The sequence below is a fragment of the Scylla paramamosain genome, chromosome 36, assembly GCF_035594125.1.
Source record: "Scylla paramamosain isolate STU-SP2022 chromosome 36, ASM3559412v1, whole genome shotgun sequence".
In the NCBI taxonomy this organism is placed as follows: Eukaryota; Metazoa; Arthropoda; class Malacostraca; order Decapoda; family Portunidae; genus Scylla; species Scylla paramamosain.
Genome location: NC_087186.1, coordinates 12,631,908 through 12,658,145, shown reverse-complemented (window position 1 = coordinate 12,658,145; position 26,238 = coordinate 12,631,908). Strand labels below are relative to the sequence as shown.

Genomic DNA, 26,238 nt, shown 5'->3' with positions numbered 1-26,238 from the left:
AGACTCTCACTCGACCTTGAGATTTGGGAGTTTGTGAGGGTGTGAAGAGATTAAAGAGGTGTTATCTTTAAGCGGTGAGAGGGAAGGTGAGGGTGTGTGGGAAGACTCAAGCTTCTAGAGTTCTGAAGGAGTTACAGCAGGTTGTTCCTTCCTCCCTCCCTCTGCTCCTCTCCTCTCCCCGCAGCAGCTCGTAATAGTTCCTGCACGGATATGATATGAAAGCGCTGATCACGCCGCCAAACGCTAAGCTCACACTGGCAAGAGTTGCAAGATTTACCCTTATTCTGAACGTAAATAAGAGACTCTCCAAACGTATTCGAGTGAAACAACTTGTGTCTCTCTAAATTTCGTTCGGTATTGACTGTTTTTTTTTTCTCTCTCTCTCTTCTTTTCGTCCACATCAGAAAGAATGGAAAAAGGCTTTTGTTCAAGTTCTGAGATTAACGTTTTCTTTTTTTTTCTCTCTCAGTAGAATGTCATTTTATATATTTTGACATTAGTATATGATTCTGTACATTTTTTTCTTCTTTTACACTTCATTGTTTCCTTTTCCTTCGTTTTCTTTGTCTTTCATCGCCTCTCTCTTAGGTTCACCTCTCCAAAGCTTCCTTCCTTCTACCTTCCCTTTAGACATAGATTCCACCACGACAATAATCCTTTTATTATTCCATCTTTATGCACCGCCAGCAATATTATCTCCTTCCCTTCTTCCTCCTTTAATCTTCTTCCTCCTCCTTCCCCTGCGTCGTTTCCTTCTTCTCCATCTCCTCTTTCTCAAACATATCCACACTCATAACCACTCGTGCTCTCATCTTCACACCATCACCGCTACCACTATCACTCCTCCTCCTCCTCCTCCTGCAGCTCCTACTCCTATTCCTGCTTCTCTTTCACCACCACCACCACCACCATCGCCATTGCTACCGTCTTCTTTTCATACAGAGCCTCATCACACTAGAACAGAATCAAAGTGGAGAGAATTACTATCAATATAACGAGCGACAGAGAATTCAGCCGAGTGATACGCGATGGTGTTACCAGGAAGACTAAACACGCCAAGAGACACTTTGCGCTACCCGTGATAAGGCGCCCGTTCGTCAGATTCAAGGAAGAGGAGTAGAGGAGGGATGGATGATTGATAGGCACGGGATGAGTGTCTTTAAGGGGGAAGTGAAGGAAGGAGGAGGAGTATACAACAGGCGGTTCTTAGTAAATAGGGGTAGGCTGTGTTTGTGTTTACGTGTGTGTGTGTAGGGGAAGGTAATGATGTTAGAAGGGTACACACACACACACACACACACAAAAGGCACAACAGAAAAAAAAAACCTCATAACATTTATTGAAAATCGATAAGTATGACTGAAAAATAAAGAAAAAAAAATATATATAAAGTACCTGAAAAAAAAACTTCCCTTTGACAAGCAGAAGTGATGGGAGAAGCCGCTGCCATTATGAGCATTAAGACGAGACCAACTGACATGACATCATCTCCCGAGGCCTCACAGTGACCAAATGCAACGCTGTGAACCTGAACGAAACTTTACAGCACCAAAGAAAATATCATCGCTCAGGGACAAAAAAGAAAAAAAAAAAACCTTACGAACGATGTTTTTCTTTCTTTCTCTCTTTCTCTCTCTCTCTCTTACTTACTTTTTATCCTTCCCTCGTCTTTCAGGAGTAATAAGGAATGGACGAGGGGGAAATAATAGAGTCGACAGGCCCAGCGTGTGAAGTTCCCCTCTATTTCATTGTATTCATCCAAACTTTCACACATTTGTCTCTATTTATTTTCTTGTGAGCTCAGTTATGGACGTTTGAGGATGTGAGCGCGTACCTACACACACACACACACACACACACACACACACACACACACACACACACACACAGAAAAATAGTTACACCAAGATATATTCTCTCTCTCTCTCTCTCTCTCTCTCTCTCTCTTTCTCTCTCTCTCTCTCCTGAAATAAATAAATACATTGTTATTGTCACGTACGCACAGTATAGTCGTTTAATTGCTCTCACTAAGGTTGTGCTTGGGAACAGAAGCAAAGGACAGAAAAGGCAAGGTAGGAGAGAGGGAAGGTGAGAAAAGAAATTGTGTCATAGGAGGCGGCGCAGGAGGAGGCGACGCAAGAGGAGGCAGAGGATAAGGAAGAGTAAACGAAGGTGAAAAAAAACAAAAGGTAAAATAAGAGTTGCAAGGACGGACGAAAATGAGAAGGAAAAGCAAGATAAAAAGAGAGAAACAGGTACATAAGGCGAGAAGGAGGAGGAGGAGGAGGAGGACGAAGAAAATAGAGGAGAAAGAAGAGATGCAAAAAAAAAAAAAAAAACGTCAGAGGATGAAGAGAAAAAAAAAAAGAATAAGGAAAAGCAAGAAAATAAAATGAAAGAGGTCCATTTTAAAGAAAAGTGTATGAAGATAAAATAGGGAAAAAAGAAGAAAATGGTAAAGAAGCACAACGAGGAGAAATAAGGAAAAGAAAAGGAGAGAAACAGGCACACAGAAGGAAAACATGAAAAGAAGTGGTAAAGAGGAGAGATGCAAAGAAATAAAAGGATAAGAACAGAAACACAGACTTGAGGAGGAAGAGGAAGAGATGGAGGACTAAGAGGAGGAGGAAGAAAAAAAAGGATGAAAAAAAGGACGGTAAGAGAAGAAAAGAAAGGAAACGAGGATAGAAGAGGATGAGAGTGAGCAGGGGGAGTAGAGAGAGAGAGAGAGAGAGAGAGAGAGAGAGAGAGAGAGAGAGAGAGAGAGAGAGAGAGAGAAGAGAGAGAGAAGAGCATCCTAAAGGGTGTATTGAGCAAAGGTCAGTTGAGAATAGACAACTCTCTCTCTCTCTCTCTCTCTCTCTCTCTCTCTCTCTCTCTCTCTCTCTCTCTCTCTCTCTCTCTTATCTTCTAATCGACTCTCTCCCTTTAAGATTCCTGCCTCATCTGTATTTTTCTTTTATCCTCCTCACTTTCTTTTCTTTCTCCCAAGGAAAATTTTCTCCTGTATATTTTTACCTTTCTTTTCCACCTCATGTTAAAAGCGACAGCAAAATGAAAATGTCAGAAAAGAGATATAAACGAACTAATCCTGTTTTTCTTAGTGTACGAGTTAATTCTATTACCTTGCCTCTTTTTTTATTTTTTTTTATACAAATATACATAATTCACTTGCAAAGGATTTATTCAGTTGTTCTTTTTTCATGAACAATTCCGGTTTTCTGGCTACATGTCATGCTCATCGTATCTATCTACCAGTCTGTCTATTAGTGCAAGAAAACACAGATAGATAGATAGGTAGATAGATAGATACTTATATACTTTACTGACCACAAACTTAAAAAAAATAAAGAAAAAGAAAAAGATGTTTTGGTAGGGATTTCAAGAACGGTACATGTACATATTCAAATTACAGTCAAACGCTGCGGTGTGGTACAGACGTGGCACAGATACAGTGAAAATAAAAACGAGACACATTAACACACGATACAAATAAAAACACACAAACACACACACACATACACACCTAAAGGCACACTCACGCACTCAATGCATCCCTGTTGACCTCGAAAAGCGCAACACACATGCACGCAAAAAAACAACTTAACTAAATCCAATTGAAGTTGAGTGACAATATCATCACACAACAGAGGCGGGCGGCGGGCGGGAGTGGAGGCGGCGGCGGTGGAGAGGAAAGAGGAGAATGGTGTGGAGAAAAAAGTAGAGGTGGAGGAGAAGGTGAGGAAGAGAAGAAAAGAAAGAAGACAGGTGTAGCGAAGTAAGTGACAGGTGGCAGAAGGCAGGAGGAGCTGGAGGAAGAGGAGGAGGAGTTTGAGGAAGAGGAGGAGGAGTGGTAGTAAGAGGAGGAGGCTAAAGGAACAGGGTGGGAGTAGGGTCAGGGGAAGAATGAATAGGGTGCAAGGGAGTGAGGGGGCGCCATCCTCAGAGACAGCCCGTCACGGCGGGGGCCTAACCTCGCTTCAGTCTCCTTCAAGATGTGCACTTCAATTTCCAAGTGAAAATCTCGAGTAAAAAAAAGTGCAAGGACGGGTATTCTCTCTCTCTCTCTCTCTCTCTCTCTCTCTCTCTCTTAGTAGGTGAGTACAGTTCATTTTTTCATCCAGTGTACATCTTTATAAAGTAACGCCACAATTATGATGCACGTTCGTACTCGTATTCACACACAATAAGAACCATATTTTAGTTTCCATTAATGCGTCGTGAGATACAATGCTAAGCTTACGCCGAGGAGCATAAAAGAGCTAACATTTACTGGTACACATGTTATAATTAATCTCTACGTAGGCGGCACACACACACACACACACACACACCCACACACACACACACTAGAAATGGATACACACAGATATAAACACCCACACTTACACACACACACACACACACACACACACACACACACACACACACTCACATACACACACGAATAATTGGCAACACGTCTCAGTAATAACAGCCACGTGTGTCTTTGGTGACTAAATCCTTCGAGTTTGGATGGTACGAGTATTTACAAGCAAGCGTGCGATACTGACTGGAAATAAAGGACTTTTTTTTTTTTACTTTACGTATCGCTCGCGGCTTTTTTCGTGGCGTGTTTCAAAATGGTTCGGACATCGCAGCGTGTTAATTATAGTACAATTTATATTCCACGTTTGGTTCATACTATTTCACACATAGCAAATTTGTATAATTACACCTGTATATTCTTCCTCGTGAGTAACCTGTGCATTATAGAGGCATTGATTTACGCACACGGCCGCCAATAAATGACACAGGCGAGCCATTGTTGTAACTGTAATAATACATAAACACTGGCACGAGGTAATAAAACATAAATCTATCTAGTCGTCAAAGTAATTTAATGGTCATTTCCTCCACCAATGTCATTATTATTATTATTATTATTATTATTATTATTATTATTATTATTGTTATTATTGCTATCATTACCAATGCTGTTCAGTGACTTGGGGTTTCTGGCAATCTGCTTAATTACATCCTTGGCTGCTTGTCAAGTAAGTTGTCTGTCTGTGCCTCCACCCTCGTGACAGTTCATTTGTTGTGTGTGTTTGTGTGCTCTTATCTGTGCGTGTGTGTGTGTGTGTGTGTGTGTGTGTGTGTGTGTGTGTGTGTGTGTGTGTGTGTGTGTGTGTGTGTGTGTGTGTGTGTGTGTGTGTGTGTGTGTGCGCGCGCTTCGATTTTCTTTGTTATGTACGACTTGTGTACTGCTCGCTCAGGAATATCTCAGTATTTTATTCCCTTTAAACCTACCCTCCCCCCCTCCTCTCTCTCTCTCTCTCTCTCTCTCTCTCTCTCTCTCTCTCTCTCACACACACACACACACACACACACATACTTTAACACCCCTGATAAAATTAAAATAGTATGGAAAAAGGCCTCGGCGCCGGTGTGTGGTCATTTATCAGTATTGCAGTCTCAAAACATTCATAAGTATTCTCCTGTTTTCTTTCCTCCCTTCCGCCGCCTGACCTACGCCTCGTGGCTCCACGGTGAGAGAGAAAGAGGGAGAAAGAGAGAGAAAAGACGAACCCCATAATTATTCTCTGGAAAACTGCGTCGCCTGTAAAATCTGCGACTGAAGAAACCGGTTCATAAATCTTTGACGCCGGACGAAAGGAAGTGCAGAGACAGGGACGCCTTTTGTTCTCTCCTGGTGGTATTTGTCAGTCTGGGAAGAAGGCGATTAGAATGAGCTTTGTCCCCGTCACGTGTGTCAGCATCCGAGCGCAGAGCTTTATTGTTGAAACAGAAATATCTTCCCCGTTCTTTACGCGGTTTCTCACTGTGCACTCAGGAGTTATTACTACGTATTGTTGATAAAAGCCCAAAACAATTACTCTAGTGTCTATACTTCTAAAGATATCCACATCTATTACACTTTTCCAATTTTTTAATATTTACCGGAGTTTTCATCTCCATTTAAGTAATTAAGTACGTGTTTCTTCAGTGCAAAGTTGCTATGCCAGAGTGTTACAGTAAAACATTTCTCAAACAACAAGCATACAGGTAAAAATATTTAGTAGAATATACGTCCTTTGTTTTACTTGTTATCTTTTTTGAGGATATTAAAAATCAAGATCTCTGAGGCACTAACAGTTCTAACAAAACACAAAAAGAGAAGGAAAATACCTCTATATGACTAACGAGGTGTGTGTGTGTGTGTGTGTGTGTGTGTGTGTGTGTGTGTGTGTGTGTGTGTGTGTGTGTGTGTGTGTGTGTGTGTGTGTGTGTGTGTGTGTGTGTGTGTGTGTGTGTGTGTGTGTAGGATTTGGATTTGTGCTAAGCTCGTCGCACTCGTGTTTCCATATCAGTACTTTTATTCATTTGTGTTTCCAGCTCAGGAATGTTCTCTTCTCATACCACTTTTTGTTTCCTCTGATCCATTCCAGTACCGAGCGTTTCCATGTGTGTGTGTGTGTGTGTGTGTGTGTGTGTGTGTGTGTGTGTGTGTGTGTGTGTGTGTGTGTGTGTGTGTGTGTGTGTGTGTGTGTGTGTAAAATTTTCTTCCATATTTTTACGCAACACACACACACACACACACACACACACACACACACACACACACACACACACACACACACACACACACACACGTATTCCCTCTCCTTCCAAACACACACTAATGCCATTCACCCATAACACACAAAGATAACCCACAAACCGTCTAAACAAACCCCAAAATCGGACACCAAACTGATGCAAGACTAAAACAACAAAAACAAAAGGAGCAAAACAGACAACAAAACCAAACCAAGACTGCATCAGGACAGGTGTATGGGGGGAGGTGTAATGAGATACAAGTAAAGGGTAAAGGTAAGCAAAACAAGCAGGTAGGAAGGAGGGAATTTACTAGTACTAATATCAAGTAAAGCAAGTTCATATACCCTTCTGAGTATTGTGAATTTGTCTTGCTACGCTTATTCGCAATTGCATAGTTTATCAATGTATTCAGAGGCGTTCCTTGACATGTGTTGTTTGTGGACGGTGCAACAAAGGGGGAAGGCGGAACTGCTACTGGTCTCCTGGTCTCCATCGATGCAGGGCGTGTATAACTTAAACGCCACCGTCCCAGTATTGAGGGGAAATTACCTTATTTTGGAAAGGGTCACGCACGGGGGAGTGATGCAAGGTTTCCTATTAAAGAGAAACTTGCTAAGCCCAGCACTATTATTCTTACATCGTGCGTATTTATGTATGCAGCTTTTTATTTTACCTTTTTTCATGGAGTGGTGCTTTTTTCGTGATTCTGTCAGTGTAGAAAAAAAGGAGAAAGAAAGGAGGGAGAAAGGAGCATGGAGGGAATTGTGTAGCGTTTTTACTTCAGTGTTTAATTGAGGGAAATGTTGGAGATTGTGTTTTTTTTTTTCAATTGAAATATGAGAGTTCCTGATCTACTTGCAATGTTCTGGGATAAATAAAATGCTTCTCGTGATATACCAGGAATAAAAAAGGGTAAGAAAAACACTCTTCCTGTCTTGAACATGACACAATCAGATACACTTTAGCAGGAAATCGAAAAGGAAAAAGCTGACCTACTTCTGACGTACCCCCGGGTGAGTTATGACAAGACTAAAAAAAAAAAGAAAAGAAAAATGAATAAATAAAAAATAAACAAAAATAAATAAATGTAGCTTTTATCTGAGGCTTCCTGTTAGCTACACTTTTTCTTTTTTCTCTCTTGTTTTTTTTTTTTTTTTTATCTAACAGTAATTCTTTCCTTTATGAAGCTGGAATCAGAAGTACTGCACAAGTATACACATTTTTTTTAAATTTAACTATCTATCCACACAATCATACATTCCATCAAATTTATACATGATTACAAGTATTCCTCTATTTCTACATACATATTTGACTTAAATCTGAGGAAAAACAAAGAAAACGGAGCTGGGTTTGTCGTTACCAGTAAGTAAGCCAATCACTTTTGTATTCACTTAGCTTTATTAAAGGGAGGAGGGAAAGATACAGGAGTATGGAAGGGAAAGAGGAGGAAACAGGAGAGGGAAAGAAGCAAAAGTTGGAGAGAGAAAGAGAGGCAGGAATAAGTAGATGAGAGTAGAGAAGGGAAAAGGAAAACTGAATAGAATTTAAGATGAAATGATGGAAGGGTGGGGAAGGAAAAGAGGAGAAAAAAGGAGATGAAAAGAGGCAAAAGTTAAAGAGAGAGAGAGAGAGAGGCACGAATAAATAGATAAAAGTAGAGAAGGAAAAAGGAAAAATGGAGAGAGGATAAGACCTTTGAGTAGGAAGAGGAACGGAAACAAGAGTAGAAAGAGATGGGAGTAGAATGAGGGAAGGAGACACGAGCAGGAAGAGTGAGGAGACATCCAGCCAGAGGAAGGGATAGAGAGAGAGAGAGAGAGAGAGAGAGAGAGAGAGAGAGAGAGAGAGAGAGAGAGAGAGAGAGAGAGAGAGAGAGAGAGAAAGTGGGAGGGAAGGGAAATAGAATGACAGCAGGACAAGAGGGAAAGGGATGAAGGAAGAGAAGAGAAGGGAAGAAGGGAAAGAATCTACATTGAGTTTGCTGAAAAGAAAGAAAAAAATACTACAGTTTCTTTACATTTTTCTTCTTCACCACTCAACAGCGAGGGGGAGAAGAAAGGGATAGGGAGAGATGGGGAGAGAGACAGAGACGGAGAGAGAGGGAGTGAGAGGGGGAGGTCATTTACGAAATTAAACACTGAACTTCTCTAATTAGAAGTGAACTCTAGGTAGCCACTTGGGGGAAAAATACAGAAGGGCTGCATAAATTTCCCCGCCCAGAGACGAGAAACTCAGGTAGGAAGATGAAAAGACAGCTTACACCCACTCCCACTCTCTCTCTCTCTCTCTCTCTCTCTCTCTCTCTCTCTCTCTCTCTCTCTCTCTCTCTCTCTGTCTCTCACCCACCAGCTTCGTTTCAGATTCCGAGGCAATTTTTTTAAGTGGCTTGTGGGTTTCGAAGGGGGAAAAAAGCATACACACACACACACACACACACTCACACACACACACACACACCACACACACATTCACAGAGTCAATACTGATTCAACTTTCTCTCAATTAACGTTGCCTCTCCTCTCCTTTTGATTACGTATTCAATATCCTACCCCCGTTATGAGAAACTCTTATTTATGTAGTGTAGTGCATGGTTCTCCTGTTAATTTGGCTCCCTAAGTGCCTATCTGTCAGCCTGTGCTTGTTGTAATAACCGTCTATCAAAGTGTCTGTCTGTATGTGTGTCTTTTTAACTGTGTGTGTGTCTGTTTGTGTGTGTGTGTGTGCATATTTCTTATCTCTCTCAGATGGATAAGACGGAAAATATAAGAAAAGATTTAAGGAAAAACGATATTCTCTCTCTCTCTCTCTCTCTCTCTCTCTCTCTCTCTCTCTCTCTCTCTCTCTCTCTCTCTCTCTCTCTCTCTCTCTCTCTCCCCCAGCATCATTCTCCCCTCACTACATAAATTTCTATTCCCCTCTTCTGGATATTCTTCATAATCCAACCACGGCAGCATCGCTCACCTACATATTTCCCCTCCTTCCTCTATCCTCCCCTTTCTCTCCCCTCTCCTCCCATTAATCTCCCCTCATATCCCATCGTTTTTCCCTCCCTTATTCCCCCTTACACGGTTACCAGTCCTCCTCCTCCTCTTCCTTCTTCTCTTCCTCCTCATCCTCCTCCTCTTTTTCCTCTTCTCACATCAGGAATCAAATGTCTTTCTTCTTCGAGGTCGTTCCAGTAGTCTCTCTCTCTCTCTCTCTCTCTCTCTCTCTCTCTCTCTCTCTCTCTCTCTCTCTCTCTCTCTTTCTGGAAGTACTAACACAATATTGTCGTCCTCCTCCTCCTTTTCACTTGTCCTTTCCCTCCTCCTCCTCCTCCTCCTCTTCTCCCTTCTTCATACCTTCTCCCTTCCACCCTTCAAAACTTGCCCCCTTCACCTGCACTGGCCACTTCCCGTCTTACACACACACATCCACACACACACACACACACACACACACACACACACACACACACACACACACACACACACACACACACACACACACACACACACACAGGCTGGGTACAACATCTTTAAGGCCGGACACCTTCATGTCCATCAGACTAGTGGGCGTCGGCTCTCTCTCTCTCTCTCTCTCTCTCTCTCTCTCTCTCTCTCTCTCTCTCTCTCTCTCTCTCTCTCTCTCTCTCTCTCTCTCTCTCTCTCTCGCTCACCCCTTGTATGAATCAACCTACACCCACTCTCTCACTCCTACCTCACTCGTCCATTAAGTAAGAAACATGATCACGCTACTAAAAATAGGTACAATCCCTAACAATTTTTCCTCCCAGGACAAACTTGCCCCACGAAAAAAAAAAAGCAAACTGAAATTTACTTAAGGCAAAAAAAAGCCCTCCTGTGCTTCCCTCACTGCAAAAATATTCTCAGGTGTTCCGCAAGGGTCATACTTTCGGTCAAACACTTTCCCTGGGAGGTCAAGCCACTTATCTGCCGGCCTGACCCTAAAGAGCGTGAGCAGCGTCAGGTCGCCAAGTGGTCAGGTCACTTTGCCACGCCCTCCAACACTGCATTACCGCACAGCTGGCACCCGGACATGCATTACCTTAACCTTCGTACCTCTCTCTCTCACTGTCGTACTCTAAATCTCCCTCCCTCTCCCTAGCTCCTCGCCATCTCCTGCCTCACCTCTCCCAGCAAACCGTTGATAAAAACAAGCAGAATAATACACCAGTTGTCCTTATAAATTAAACACATGTGGCATTTTTTTCACAGTAAATACAAAAGTAACAAAGACAAAGGTCACTTGCATATTAATCTGACACATTATATGGCAAATAATACTCGCCATTAATATTTAATACGGCCAGTGGGGAGCGAGAGCGAGAGAGAGAGAGAGAGAGAGAGAGAGAGAGAGAGAGAGAGAGAGAGAGAGAGAGAGAGAGAGAGAGAGAGTAGGGACTAAGCTGGAGGTGTCTAAGGACTTTCCAGGAGCCATTTTTCTTGTGCTTATTAAAGTTCGGGTGGTGAGAGGAGGAGGAGGAGGAGGAGGAGGAGGAGGAAGAGGAGGAGGAGGAGGGAAAGGGGAAAGAGTTTTTTCTTCACACACAGAGAAGGAAAGTAAGAATGGATGAGACAGAGAGAGAGAAAAAAAAAGATAAATAAAAATGATTCTCTCTCTCTCTCTCTCTCTCTCTCTCTCTCTCTCTCTGTCTGTCTGTCTCTCTGTCTGTCTGTCTCTCTGCCACGTGTTTACAAAAGCCTTTGGATATTAAAGTAAAAATAAAACTGTGAATATAAATTAATCATATTGTTTATATCCAGAGTCCCTCATTAGCATACGTAATTGTTATCATAGGGATGGTCTTCGGGGTCCCCAGTTGATTATGTCAGCAATTTAGCGTAATTTATTCGTCCACAAATTATTACGGCTCACCTGTTCCCTTTAATTGGTTTCCTATTTCGGGCATAAAGATTTTTTTTTTCCTATCCTTACCCATAAGTATACGGTGCTTGTTGTTACTGTTATTGTTATTACTACTGTTGTTGTTGTTGGTGGTGGTGGTGGTGGTGGTGGCTGTGGTGGTGGTTGGGGTTGTTGTTGTTGTTGTTGTTGTTGGTGGTGGTGGTGGTGGTGGTTGTCTTGTTGTTGTTGGTGATTCGTTGTTTTGTTGGTTGGTTGTTGTTGTTGTTGTTGTTGTTGTTGTTTTTTGTTTTTGCTGGTGGTGTTGCTGCTGCTGGTTTTTACTACTACTACTACTACTACTACTACTACTACTACTACTATTGCATTATCGTTATTATTACTATTACAGCGATTACATACGAGTATATTGGAGAACCTTATTTTTTTCTGCCCAGGGACATAATAAATAATTACCAGAGCTTAGTTCATGAAGATTACCAGTACCTAATAATGAGACATGAATATTAACGCTGCATGCTAATAATAATAATAATGATAATAGTAGGAGTAGTAGTAGTAGTAGTAGTAGTAGTAGTAGAAGTAGTAGTAGTAAGACCAACAACTACAACAACAACAACAACAAGTCTCCGGTCGTACCTCACACACCTTCACATAAAAATAAACATTCATTCAGATGCTAATTTACATAAAACTCTCGCATCCAAACTCAGACTGAGACAAAAAATAAAAGCCTGCGGTAAACAGACTCCTCCTTAAACTAAATAAAGAAATTGGAACACCTCCCTCACCTACTAAGTAAATAATTATTCATAAGACGTATTCAAACTTCAGAATTCAAAGCGATGATGTTATTTAGCTTTTTGGTGTCTCCATAAAGCTTAGAATGGCGATGCGTTTGGTGATATTTTAGTCCTTAACTCTCTCTCTCTCTCTCTCTCTCTCTCTCTCTCTCTCTCTCTCTCTCTCTCTCTCTCTCTCTCTCTCTCTCTCTCTCTGAAGTATGAAAGTTGACATGAATACATTTTTAATATTGTTACTTTCATCTAAATGAGACGCCTTTCCTTCTGTGTGTGTGTGTGTGTGTGTGTGTGTGTGTGTGTGTGTGTGTGTGTGTGTGTGTGTGTGTGTGTGTGTGTGTGTGTATCTAACAAGACAAACGACCTCTCCAAACAGCGTAAGATTTTTCTTCGATTACCTTCCCTTGTAAAGACACACAGGCCCCTTCGTCTAGTACTTGTTTCCTCCTCCTCTCCTCCTCCTCCTCCTCTCCTCTAGTTTCCCTTGAGTTTCCCCTGACAGTAAAGATCCTCCCCCTCCTGTCTCCCCCACTTGTCTTCCCTACCTGTCGCGTCCACCTGCTCTCCTCACCTCTTCTTCCCACCTGCCTCCTTACTAGTAATTCTCACCTTCCAACACAAAGAAACATATTGCTTTTGCTCTCCTGTGTCTTTTCTCCTTTACTTTCGTTTTCTTTATGCATTGTTTCGTCTCTTTGTCTGTTGCCTTGTTTATTTTGGTTCTCTTGTGTGTTTTCTCCTTGTCTACATAATGGATATCTGCCTGTTTGGTTCTCTGTCTCTCTCTCTCTCTCTCTCTCTCTCTCTCTCTCTCTCTCTCTCTCACACACACACACACACACACATGTCTGACCTCAAAACTAGCGAATACGTGTGCAATTTTAGAATAAATATATGTATTTTTTTAAATTTATAAGTGAGAGAGAGAGAGAGAGAGAGAGAGAGAGAGAGAGAGAGAGAGAGAGAGAGAGAGAGAGAGAGAGAGAGTGTGTGTGTGTGTGTGTGTATGTGTGTGTGTGTGTGTAAGGAGGGTTGCCTACCTCTCTATTCTTCTTTTCTTGCATCCTCCCTCCTCCCTCTCTTTCTCTTACCTCTCCTCTGACTTCCCTTTTTCTTCTCTCCAGCTATACCTCTCTCCTCTGTTCCTCACGTAAATATTGCTCCCATTTTATGTCTCTCTAGCAGATGGAAAGGGAAGAGGAGGAAAAGCAGAGAAAGGCAGGAGAGGGAGGGATTCAAGGAGGAACGAGGGAGGAGGAATAAAGACTATGATTCAGGAGGAGGAGGAGGAGAAGGAAAGGCAAAGGGAGAAGGGAAAAAAGGTAGATAGAGGAGGAGGGTGAGTACAAGGCGGAAAAGGAAAAGTTTGGAAAAATAATGAAGGAAAACAGAAAAGTTTGTGAGGAAATAACAGCACTAAATGTTTGCCTGCCTGTCTACTTTCCTGTCTGTCAGTTTTCCCTGTCTGTCTGTCTCGTAGTCTATTGCCACGTGTACGGCAGTGTAAGCATAGTGAAAACATCAGTGTAATGTTTTTTTTTCAGTTATCAGAAGCTTACATATTAAAAACTAACATATTCTTCAACTTTATTATTCTTGGCATCTAAAAAAGAAAGAAAAAAAAAGACAACAACTTTTCCTTAACTAAAAATTCACTAATAAACCAAGTCTACATTTTCTCCTTCAGTTTTCAGGTTTTTCCTTCCTTCCCTTCCTCGTTCCGTCCTTCCCTCCCGCCAGCAGCGCCCCCCCAAGGATCCCCGTGACAGCATTAGCATGTCAATGGCGGCGACGCGATGTATGACTTTTGTGGGATCCAGCACCACGGAGGAGAGCCCTGGAGGGAACCACTTCATTGGGGGCTTGTGGTGGAGAGTAAGTGGTTTCCAGAGACTGACTGAACGCCTAAGTGATTTACCGGGTGACTGATCGACTGCCTGACTGATTGGCTGATTGACTGACTGCCTATTAATCTACCCTTTACGTAAGTAGTTTCTTGAGACTGACTAGATGCTTAAAGGATTTACTGGATAAAGGACTGACTGACTGACTGACTGACTGGTTGCACTATTAATCTATCCTTTCACTGCTAATGATTCTACACCTGTTATCTAATTTCAGTAACATAAAGATTTTACTGATAAATTTAACTTTACAATGACTGACTGACCGACTGACTGACTGACTGACTGACTGACTAACTGACTGACTATAAGCATAATGAACAGACCTAGTGATGAATGACAGAGTAGACTAATTAAATGACGGATTACTGACCCGTTGACTGATTTGACCGATTGACTAATTGAGTGACTTTCTGATTCACAGCACACATGCATTTTTATAGCAAAGTTGCGTTCAAATACAAGAACATCGGAAAACGGAAGGAGAATAAATGTTATGATTCTGAAAACGCATCGCACGTGAACAGAAAACAAAGCTACAAAAAACATTCACTTCCGTGCATTCCTTCCTTTGGATACAGGAAAAATAAACTGACCAAAACACGTGATCAAATTTCGTATCGAGCAGACATACGCACACACACACACACACACACAAAACACAGAACAGCCAAACAATAAAAAATAAAATACTCTTAAAAAAAAAACACACAAAATCACAGTTCATATTTAAAAAGGGGATAAAATAAAACAAAGGCAACAGCAGAAGGCTTCACAAAACATCTCCCTCTTTGGCTCCTCCTCCTCCTCCTCTCGCCTCTCCACACAAAAGCCTCAACATCCAAACTGAGAGAGAGAAAAAAAGGAGGAAAAATTTACGAAACACGACTGCTCATTAAACATAAACAAAGACGAAAATCTGCTCGAGAGTCAAGGTAAAAAGAGCCTAATGTGTTTGCATCCTTGGAAGGGGATGAAGAGAGAGAGAGAGAGAGAGAGAGAGAGAGAGAGAGAGAGAGAGAGAGAGAGAGAGAGAGAGAGAGAGAGAGAGAGAGAGAATGGACGGTCAGTCAGAAAAAAAAAAACAGATGACAGACAGACAAGCGGACGGATAAACAAACAGACACAGACAAAGAAATTAAACCGGCAGACAGAGAAAGGCAGACTCATAAACAGACAGACAGAGACAGAGAAGCATAAATAAACAAACTATACATATAGAGAACGACAAAAAGACAAAAAAGAGAGAAAAAACGAAAAAAAAGTACCATGTTGACCACCAGTATGCGATGTGATTGAAAGTAGAGTGCAATGTTATTGATGTGGGGCGCCGCTTTGTTTGCACGGATCCAGCTACTGTTGTGTTTTGTTTGAATTAGTCGGGTCCGGCAGTGCGGCGGAACGGATGAATATTTGCTTCAGCATTATGGGAGGCAGTTGATCAGTTATTCAAAGCGATGGATCCTGTGAAATTGTCAGTACCATATCAATAACGAAGTAAAGCGCCGTATTACCACACTGGGCCATATTTCTCGTCACTCTAAAAATGCACACACACACACACACTCACACACACACACACACACACACACACACACACGTAACGAGGCAAAGAAATTATGGACGGCGCAGGCGGCCAATTGCGTCCAGTTTCCCCAGTATAAAATAAGCTCTCAGCACTGCGTGGAAATAACGTTAAAAATGTACAAGGAAAATAGTCGAGGATGAGATGGAAAGTGACACAGAAAAAGACTACAAAACTGAGACTGGATTATTTAATTTCTAGAGAGAGAGAGAGAGAGAGAGAGAGAGAGAGAGAGAGAGAGAGAGAGAGAGAGAGAGAGAGAGAGAGAGAGAGAGAGAGAGAGAGAGAGAGAGAGAGAGAGAGAGAGAGAGAGACCGAAGTGTGGTATTCGAATTAACTTTTATACACAAGAGAAAAAGAAGAAAAAAAAAAAAAAAAGACACGTAAGAATACAACACCATAAAACATAAATCACAAAACAGAATAATACAAACACAGCAGAAACACGAGGAAGATAAGGATGAATGCATCAAAAGTAGGACTAATTAAAGCGTCTTACTTCTGAAGCTTCCAGACTTGTTCTAGTAACTCCCTGGAATCACGGCTTAGCTTCCTGGTTTGCTATACTTTGATAACACACACACACACACACACACACACACACACACACACACACACACACACACACACACACACACACACACACACACACACACACAAACAGAGCGAGAGGGAGAGAGAGAGCAAAAGTGAAATAATGCTCAAGTTAGTTAATGAAATTCAGGTGAGTAGAAATTCATGCAGCACAATACTCGTAGCTGTTTCTTTAATATTCCTGCAAAGTTGTTATTGTACTGCAAAATTATTCATCTACTTTTATGTCCCAAAATATCATTCCATTCTCTTACTGTTTCATTTTAGATTATTGTATTTCTTTTCTCTCTCTCTCTCTCTCTCTCTCTCTCTCTCTCTCTCTCTCTCTCTCTCTCTCTCTCTCTCTCTCTCTCTCTCTCTCTCTCTCTCTCTCTCTCTCTCTCTCTCCTGGTCGTCTTAGTTAATCTGCCCCTACTAGCATCCACTTTCTGCTACCTACCTTTAATTTTAGGATTATTTTGTCTCTTTCTATTCTTCTTTTCAGCATTTTTCTCATGTTTATTGTTAATATTACCTTCTTTGGCTTATTTTACATTTTCTCTTCATTTTTTTTTTTTTGTATACTTTAATCGTATTTCTGGTCTATAGTTCTCCCTTTGACTTTTTCAACTTTCTTTTTTTCATATTCCTTGTCTAGAATACTCTCATTTCCTCTTATATATATAACTTTTTCATGTTCTTAGCCTATCATAGACTACCTTCATTTACACCTAACTTTTTTCTTTTGTTCATTTTCTTAGTCTAAATAACTTTTTATCTTCTTTACCAGCCTATAATGCACTTCACTTTTTTTTTTTTTCATGTTCTTAGTCTACACAACCCTTTATCTCCTTCTTTACTCTGTTTTTACTTTTTTATTTTTGTATTCCCGGCCTTTAGTACCCGTGGCTATCATACTGTAGAAACCTAACCTGCTTCTCAAACTTGTAATCTTCGGAAAACAAATATTCAAATCCTTTAATCCTGCACACCCAAATTAGGATTAATCAAGATTCAGGATTTGGCGAAGCAGAGTCAAAACATCTTCATTATATTATCCTTTAGACTTTTTATTAGGTTGATCAAACTTAGTGTTGGTGAAAACAAATAATTTAATCCTTTATGGGAAACTAATAAGGATACGGAAAGGGCGTCAAAATTTCTTCTTTGCTCTCTCTCTCTCTCTCTCTCTCTCTCTCTCTCTCTCTCTCTCTCTCTCTCTCTCTCTCTCTCTCTCTCTCTCTCTCTCCTTGAATTCGTACCTTCCTTCCTCTCCGCCTGAAGATTCATTCCTTTCTTTTCTTTCAGTCCTTTCAACGCTCCATCCGAAACACGTCTGGTATCGACATGAGCGAAGGAGAGAGAGAGAGAGAGAGAGAGAGAGAGAGAGAGAGAGAGAGAGAGAGAGAGAGAGAGAGAGAGAGAGAGAGAGAGAGAGAGAATCAACTTTAATAAATCGTAAATGTCCCCCAAATGATAACATGGGAGATAAAATGAAACAAAGACCTGGAAAATGATAAAAAGAAGCATATGAATAAAAGAGAGAGAAAGAAATGAAAAGAAAAAAGAAGTGACAGGCAGAAGAGGAATAAAAAGACGAAAAAAACAACAAAAAACAACAAAAAAACAAAACAAAAACAGGTAAGTCAAATACACCAGATAGGATAAATGCACCAGGTAACAAACATTCCAAAAGTTTCGTTTTATCTCCCCAAAATTATAATGAACATTCAATGACGGATAGGTGGCTTAAATCTTGCCATTCCATCTTTTCTACTGTCTATCTTTCTGTCCGTCTGTCTGTCTTCATCGCCCTCTCCTTCTCCCTCTTCCTTTCAATGCCGAAGTCAAACAGACAAACACTAATTACAGGTAAGAGAGCCGACATATGCATAATTAGAGAACAATTATCAAGACGCTAATCAGCAGGTGAAGGGAGATTACCTGTAATGACCTCACCTTGCCTTCAAATTGGACAGGTAAGTGTCAATTACCTAAAACTATGACACCTGTTTACATACATTGGCGGCTTATTCCTGCTGCTTGCCTTTAATATTTGCCGAGAGAAAAATAACAGAATGACGATTAAACTTATACACAAAACGAATAATTAAAAAAAGTCACATAAAACCTCATAGAATTGTACTATAACGCGTCCATTGTCAGAAATTATAACAATAAACCATGCAAACCGTATTAAAAAATAAAAATAAAGCCTATATGAATTAAATGTATATGCAAATGAATGGAAAAATTACACAGGGCCCCGAGCAACATCGAAAAACAATTAAATAAACGTTTCAATAGACAAGAAAAAGTACTGTGACCCGTAGTAGTAGTAGTAGTAGTAGTAGTAGTAGTAGTAGTAGTAGTAGTAATAGTGACTGGGAACCCAATGTAAGTAGAAAAAAACAGTTAATGAGATGACTCCTACATTGCTAATATTAGAGACTTGAAACCAAAAAATCAGAAGCGTTTATAGGGTGATTCGAAGGTTCATTTGGGCTTCGGATGGGTAACTAATGAAACTAATGAAGCTTCAACCCTCGTCTTTCCCGGATCTTGTCAGGGTTGCATGGGAAGAGACCGGGTGTGGAGAGAGAGAGAGAGAGAGAGAGAGAGAGAGAGAGGTAATCTCATGTTGTATATTATTCAATTTCAATATGTAAAGTGTTATCCTATGATGTTATGCCATGTTGTCGTATCTAGGAATATCAGAAATTAAATTAATCAATATCTGGGAAAATAAATTGAGTTACGAACGCTTCACAAATTAAAGAGAGAGAAAAATAAATCCATAAACAAATTACTTGAGATACAGAAACACACCCAACTTTATCACTCAAATTTACCTTTATCAACCAAAACGAATATAAAAAAAATAAGCTCATTTACACTTAAGATGAAATGTGTATAACTTAAAATACGAGTGTTGTGTGACTTTTCTCTCAAGTATTAAGAAACTGAACCGCCTGGAGGGAACCACTGGCTTTTAATTCCACAACTTATTTTCCCTTAAGTCTTAATGCAAATGATGAGACCTTTAAGTCCGCAGAGTAGACTAACGTGGCTCTCTCTCTCTCTCTCTCTCTCTCTCTCACACAACTTTCCCTGCTTCTGAGGCTTTGGACACTTTCCCAGACAGTTTCTGAAGCCCCGTGAAGCATCGTATCATTCATTCGCCAGCAGCCGATCCTGGAATCTTGCAAAGGAACCTGGAATCCCTGGAACAACTTGGAATGATCTGGAGTCGCACTGAGTCCCTTGAAACCATCTTGTAATAATCCGGATCCATTTTGGAGTCACTTAGGGAGAAGTGTTGCCGCTTGGATATGCTTCAGAGCTTTGATGAAACAATCTGAAGTCTCGTGAAGCGATGTGAAATTTCCAGCGAGTAATTTGGAATCTACCGAAACAATGTTGGGATCCAGATGGGAACCTAAGGACTACTCAGAGAACGATTCGGAATAATCTGGAACCATCTGGAATCTAACTGAATAATATTAATACTTTGAAGTCAATAAAGGCTCATCGAAGCGGCTCTTCTGAATCCTAAATGATGCCTTTGACTTTCACCACAATAGGCCTACGTGGTGCATGGAGAGTCTATCCAATGGGCTAAGAAACCACTTCATTGCAATGGCTTTCAGTTAACTTTACATAAAATAAGTTTTTAAAAATGGTTCAAAGTAAATTATTGATATAAACTTTCTAACGTTTGATTCAGATTTTTATGTAGATGTTGTGGAAATAGATAAACATTTTAACCACGCTGTTTTGATGTTACAGCAAAAACGTATACTTGTGACTATGAAAACAGATGGATACTTGTACGAGAGACAGATGAACGCAACAACAGTGAAACACAAAGCATCACACTTAGGGATCAAAAGAGAATGAAAGAACAAAAAATGCATAGATAAAACACTTCTACAAGACATATATAAAACTAAATAGACTAACAAGATACAAACACAGCAATTCCATATAATACCTACTAGGAAAATGACATAAAACACAAACCAGGGTACAAGTAATTCTCGTTCTCACAGAAATAAGAGAAGGGAGAGGAAGAGGAGGAGTTAAGCCCCTTGCAGCGCCTGGCACCACTAATCCCGTTCTGTGGCCACGCCGTCTTGGACATGACGCTATAGTGGGCCGCCCCTGCCACGAGGAAGGGGTGCAAGGGACTGGGGAAGGGAAGGGGGCAGGGATGGGAATTGGGGGAGGGGGTTGTTAGGTCCAGAGAGGTCAAGTACTGAGCCATGACGAGTGTGTGTGTGTGTGTGTGTGTGTGTGTGTGTGTGTGTGTCGTATCATGTTTCATACACACCACACCACACCACACACACAGAGAGAGAGAGAGAGAGAGAGAGAGAGAGAGAGAGAGAGAGAGAGAGAGAGAGAGAGAGAGAATCATGGACACGTATTTACAAAAAGGCTGAAGGTTGTATAATCCATTTCAGAAATAATTAATGTGTTAGTAGGTACGCAGCAGGCAGCGCGCATATTCATATTTAACTAAAATCACCCGAGTAATGTATTTTTCAGTATGTAAAAAAATAAAACTGTCGCTGAAAAGTTAACCTGTTTTCACTAGTCGGTTAATAATAGTATTAGCCGCTATGGGAAAAAAAAATATGCACCGATTAAAATTGTACATGTTCTGTTTTAATTTCTAATGAATTAATCTTTTTTTTTCGAGCTTATGCATTTTTTTTTCATTCTATTCTTCTTTTCTTCTAGTTAACCTCTTCTCGTCTCCGCCTTTCTCCAGGTTCCATTTGAATTTCCACTGACCCGAATTCTCTTCTGTTTCCTAGTTCCAATTTCTGTATACTTTTATTTCCCTTCTTCCGTTCTTGTCCCCTTTAAACATTTGACCCCCGCCATTCCTCTTTATTCTTTACTTCCTCTTCCTATGGCGATCTTAATAGTATACTTTGCTAAGGTATCTAATGAATGGAATCGTGTTCTTTTCCATAGCTCCCAATATTCTTTTCTTTTCTTTTTTCTTCTTCCTGCTTCACCATTTCTTTCTCGTCCCTAACTCCCTCTATGTTTTATTTATATCTCTAATGAATTAAATCTTGTTCCAGTTCTTCTTGCTTTCATTTACTTTATTTCATTTTCTTCCCTTTTTTTCCACTTGTTTTATTGTCCTCCACATCATCACTTCTCCTTACTCCCTCCATGTTTTGTTTATATTTATAATGAATTAAATCCTGTTTTAAATTTTATTTCTTACTCTAATTTATTTCATTTCCTTTTTTTCCCTTATTTTCCTCTTATAACTCTTGTCCTCCACCCTTCCTTTCTTCCAACTTCCTCCATTTTTTTTTGTTTATATTTCTAATGAATTAAACCCTTGTAGTTCTTAATTCTTACTTTAATTTGCCTTTTATATCCTTTTCTTCCCTTCTTTTCCTCTTATACCTCTTGTCCTCCACCCTTCCTTTCTCCTCCCCAACTTCCTCCTTCTGTAATCACCTGTTGACTGCTTGCGTCGGGATGGAGGAGTCTAATTAACACCTGCGCCCCGCCAGCCCCACAACAGGTGAGTTCTACAGGTAATTTGAGCAGGTGCTGAAGCTCATACCACCCACTTGCAGGAAAAAAGTTTTACATTATATTTCTTCATGTCAAATATTTTTTCCCACAGGACACGAAAGTTTCTGTCCTGGGAGAGCTTCTTTCGTTTTATCTGTTCCTTTTTTTTTCGTTCTATTTTTTTCTTTCTTTCTTTTTCCTGTGGTGTTTTCTTTCTATTGGATGTGTTTAAGGGTGGTGTCTCTTTTTTTTTCGTTCATTTTCTGTGCTTTCGTTTCGTTATTTTTAAACATTTAGATTTTTTATTTTTTATTTCTTGTGTTTTTTTCATTTCACTTGATGTGTTTAAGCATACTTTTATTTTTTCCCTTTTTTCTTGTTTTCATTTCAAGGTAGTATTCCGGTTTTTTATTTAATTGCCCGAGACTTTTTTTTTTTTTTTTTTTATATTGGACATCATTCAGTGTAGCATTCAGATTTTTCTATTCTCTTTTTCTATGCTCTTCTCATTTCAGCGGATGTATTTCAGCAGAGTCAGCGGTGTTTAGAATTTTCAGTAGCGCTTGGTCAGGAATTTATCAACATAGCGTACAGACGTTAATTTGACACTTATATACGAAAATCTGTCTTGCTCCCTTGCACCGCCGCGAGTATTGCCGCGTGTTTCTCCCTGGGACTTGAAACGGCAGATTATGTATAGAAAAACAGCATTGTAAAGTGAATATGCTGCTTATAAGTAGTAGTAGTAGTAGTAGTAGTAGTAGTAGTAGTAGTAGTAGTAGTAGTAGTAGTAGTAGTTATAGTAGTAGTAGTATAATAACACTAATATTGATAAGTGTTGATGATGATGATAATAATAATAATAATAATAATAATAATAATAATAATGATAATAATAATAATAATAATAATAATAATTTTCGTTACCATTAAGGCGGAGGAGGAGGAGGAGAAGGAGGAGGAGGAGGAGGAGGAGGAGGAGGAGGAGGAGGAGAAGGAGGAGGAGAACAAGAAGGAAAATGTGAAAGAAAGAGGAAGCGGTAGAAGATGAGGAGAAGGAGGAGAAGGAGGAGGAGGAGGAAGAAGAGGAGGAGGAGGAGGAGGAGGAGGAGGAGGAGGAGGAGGAGGAGGAGGAGGAGGAGGAGGAGGAGGAGGAGGAGGAGGAGGAGGAGGAGGCTCAAGTGGGTTTGTTTCCTTGTGGCCCAAACTTCCCCTGTTGAGGAAGTTGTTAATTGGCGTTTTGGAAAGGTATACAGATCGTGGGCAAGGTGTTGGGGGTGGGGGGCGAACTGGGAGAGCCTTGGAACAAATGTATATGCATTAATTTCTTTACTGCATCATCACAAAACACACACAAAAAAAAAAAACACACAAAAAAAAAAAGGATCAAGAGTACCGTATATACTTCTGAGATATGTTACACTTTTTTTTATATAGAGATGTAGGACAGTAAATAGAAAAGGATAGGAAATGTGTGGAGTAGAAAGTCTGCATGACCTTTACAAAGTTCCCCTCACGTAACCTGAAATTCGTATATAAGAAAATAAAAGAACAGCGTATCATTTTCTCTTTAGTATCGAAGTTTCCATTTTCATCTGGAATTTACAAGTTCGATTGAAACTTTTGAGTTTAGGCGTATTCACTCCTGACTGCAAACTTTTCGAGTACTAACACTTACATTGCACTAAATTTGATGGACTAAGTGTCAAAATTAACTATGGTAACTATGGCGACTTTTCCTTATTCACCTGCACAAGAACTGAAATACACTATTCAAATACCTCAACAGCTTCTTTCTTATTTACCTCTGCAGTACAAAAAAAAATTTCCCTTATCATTGTTGGAAGCACAAGAAAATAATTTAAACTAAATCACTCAGTCATAAATACAAATTCTTACTTATTCACCTTTTATTGCAGCTTCCAGAACTAATAGAGCATCTCACTAACTCACTAACTTTCCCCTCGGTCACCTGCAAGTCAATAAAGGCACCTGTGTAGCGGAGACGCGTGCCGCTGACCTTACGTGCACATACAGAAAAAGGTCAGGTATGCACATTGCCTAGGATGTTGTATTTCTTCCTCCCTCCCTTCCTCCCTTCACCGCCCTTTTCCCCACCTCCATTTTCGTGCCGTCCGTGTCTCAGTGAATTTATTGTCGCAAATATTGTTATTTTGCATCGAGGGGGCGTCCGTGTTGCTAGAATTTTTGAGTTTTCGTTTTTTTTTTTTTTTTTTATCATTGAAAAACGTAAGTTCTCTAAATAATTACCTTAGTGTATCATTCTCTCTCTCTCTCTCTCTCTCTCTCTCTCTCTCTCTCTCTCTCTCTCTCTCTCTCTCTCTCTCTCTCTCTCTCTCTCATGTCCCCATTCTCCTTCACAAATATATTTCTTTACCTAATGACTTTCCGATATTTTCCATTCCATTTTTTCCTCCATCCCAGTAAGCTTTTAGAAATTATATTCCCAATAAATTCAAGTTTTTGGGAGACGAAAACTAAAAAAAAATGCAGTGAAAATAAATAATGAAGAATGAAAGATATCATAAAAAAAAAAAAAAAATCATCACCTTTGCTTATTATACTATATTAAATTAAAATGACTTTGCATACAATATTCTCTTAATTTTGATGTTAATTTTAAAACAAGTGAAAGCCAAGCAAAGTGTTATCACGTTTCCTTTTTTTTGCTTTTTTTTTTTTTTTTTTTTTTTCTGGCGTTGCGTTTAAGTGTAGCTGTGGAAATTTTTTCTGTTTAATTAATTCAACAAGCTTTCACTATTATAAGCATTCGTGGAAACAATCCCGAGTTTCATAATGTTACACTCATTTCTACAAATTTTAAAACAAAAAAACAAGTCAAAGAAGTAAAGAAGACAGCATTTTCTGAACACACTCCCAATAACAACTTTAAAAACACACAAACCACCCGATAAACATAAACATCGATAACAATAACACCTTCCTAAAAAGATAAGAGTATAATCTGAACACACTGCCGATAATCACCTTACAAACACACACCATCCGATATACAATAACAGAAATAACAATAACATTTAACGCAGACACTTTAACAGCATCCCGACAAACTCAGCTGATAGAACCAATAACACAAACACATACAGAAACACACTAACACATCACCGTAACTAACACATGACAAAAACCTAACCAAACTTAACCTAAACAAACCCGATAACACAAAAAACATCGATACGGAAGCAAATTAACACAAGAAAACTTCAACTAACACATGAAAAAAAACTTAACCTAACCAAACGTAACCAAACTTCAACTAACATAAAACCCACGTTAAAAACCAACCTAATTCACCGATATGACCGCCGCTGATAACAGGGAGTCCGATAACACCTCCGTGCCGATAAAAGGCGCCCGATAAGAACCTAGTTGCTAACACACAGCAGCACAGAACCCTTGCTGATAAAACCCTCAATAACACCTTTCCCGATAACTGGGTCATTTGCCGATATCGACCCACGCATTCCTAGTCTCTCTCTCTCTCTCTCTCTCTCTCTCTCTCTCTCTCTCTCTCTCTCTCTCTCTCTCTCTCTCTCTCTCTCTCTCTCTTTCAACGTTTTTTGTTCATTCCTAACTTCATTTTACAATTATATTCTTGTAAGTCTTTAATCAGCCTGATATTTTTCTTTTTTCCATATTCATTGTCATCATCATCATCTCTCTCTCTCTCTCTCTCTCTCTCTCTCTCTCTCTCTCTCTCTCTCTCTCTCTCTCTCTCTCTCTCTCTCTCTCTCAACCACATAAAAACATGATCAAAGAAAAAAAAATACACCTCTTAACATTCTGAGCTTTTGGTAACCTATTCTTGCGCCGCAGAGGATGACGGGGAGGAGGTGAAGATGAGGAGAAGGAAGAGGAAGAGGAAAGTGAACAAGAGCAGGATGAGGAGGATGGAAAGAAGGAGGGTTTCAGACTCTATAAATATCGCAGCGCACCCCCTTAGCATGCCGTCCGTCGGGGAAAGGCTCAAAATAAATATATAAATCACAAAGAATCGCCGACATCGACCCGGGAAAGGCAGATCGCAAGACTCTCTGCCCACCCCGACTGAAATTGAATAGCATCTGAGCACACGGATACTGAGAAGAGAAGAATACAGAAGGAGACGACGAGAAGGAACGAGGAAAAGAGGGGAGGAGAGTCCCTGGAAAAGGAAAAAGAACGTGAAGGTGGAAGACGAGGAGGAGAAGGGACGGTAGAGAGGGAAAAAACGAGTGTTAACGTAGGTACAGAAAAGGAAATAAGAGAGATAAAAGAGGAGAAGAAAAGGACAGGGAAGGAAACAGATAGAAGACGAGGAAGAGAAGAGGAAAAGGAGGAGAATGAAGAAAGT

At 40.2% G+C, this 26,238-nt stretch overlaps 1 protein-coding gene across 1 annotated transcript in view; it reads right to left on the bottom strand.

Annotated features, from left to right (window-relative positions):
• LOC135091000 (uncharacterized) overlaps window positions 1-26,238 on the bottom strand; it is a 109,594-nt gene that overhangs the window by 73,475 nt on the left and 9,881 nt on the right. The window lies entirely within an intron of this gene.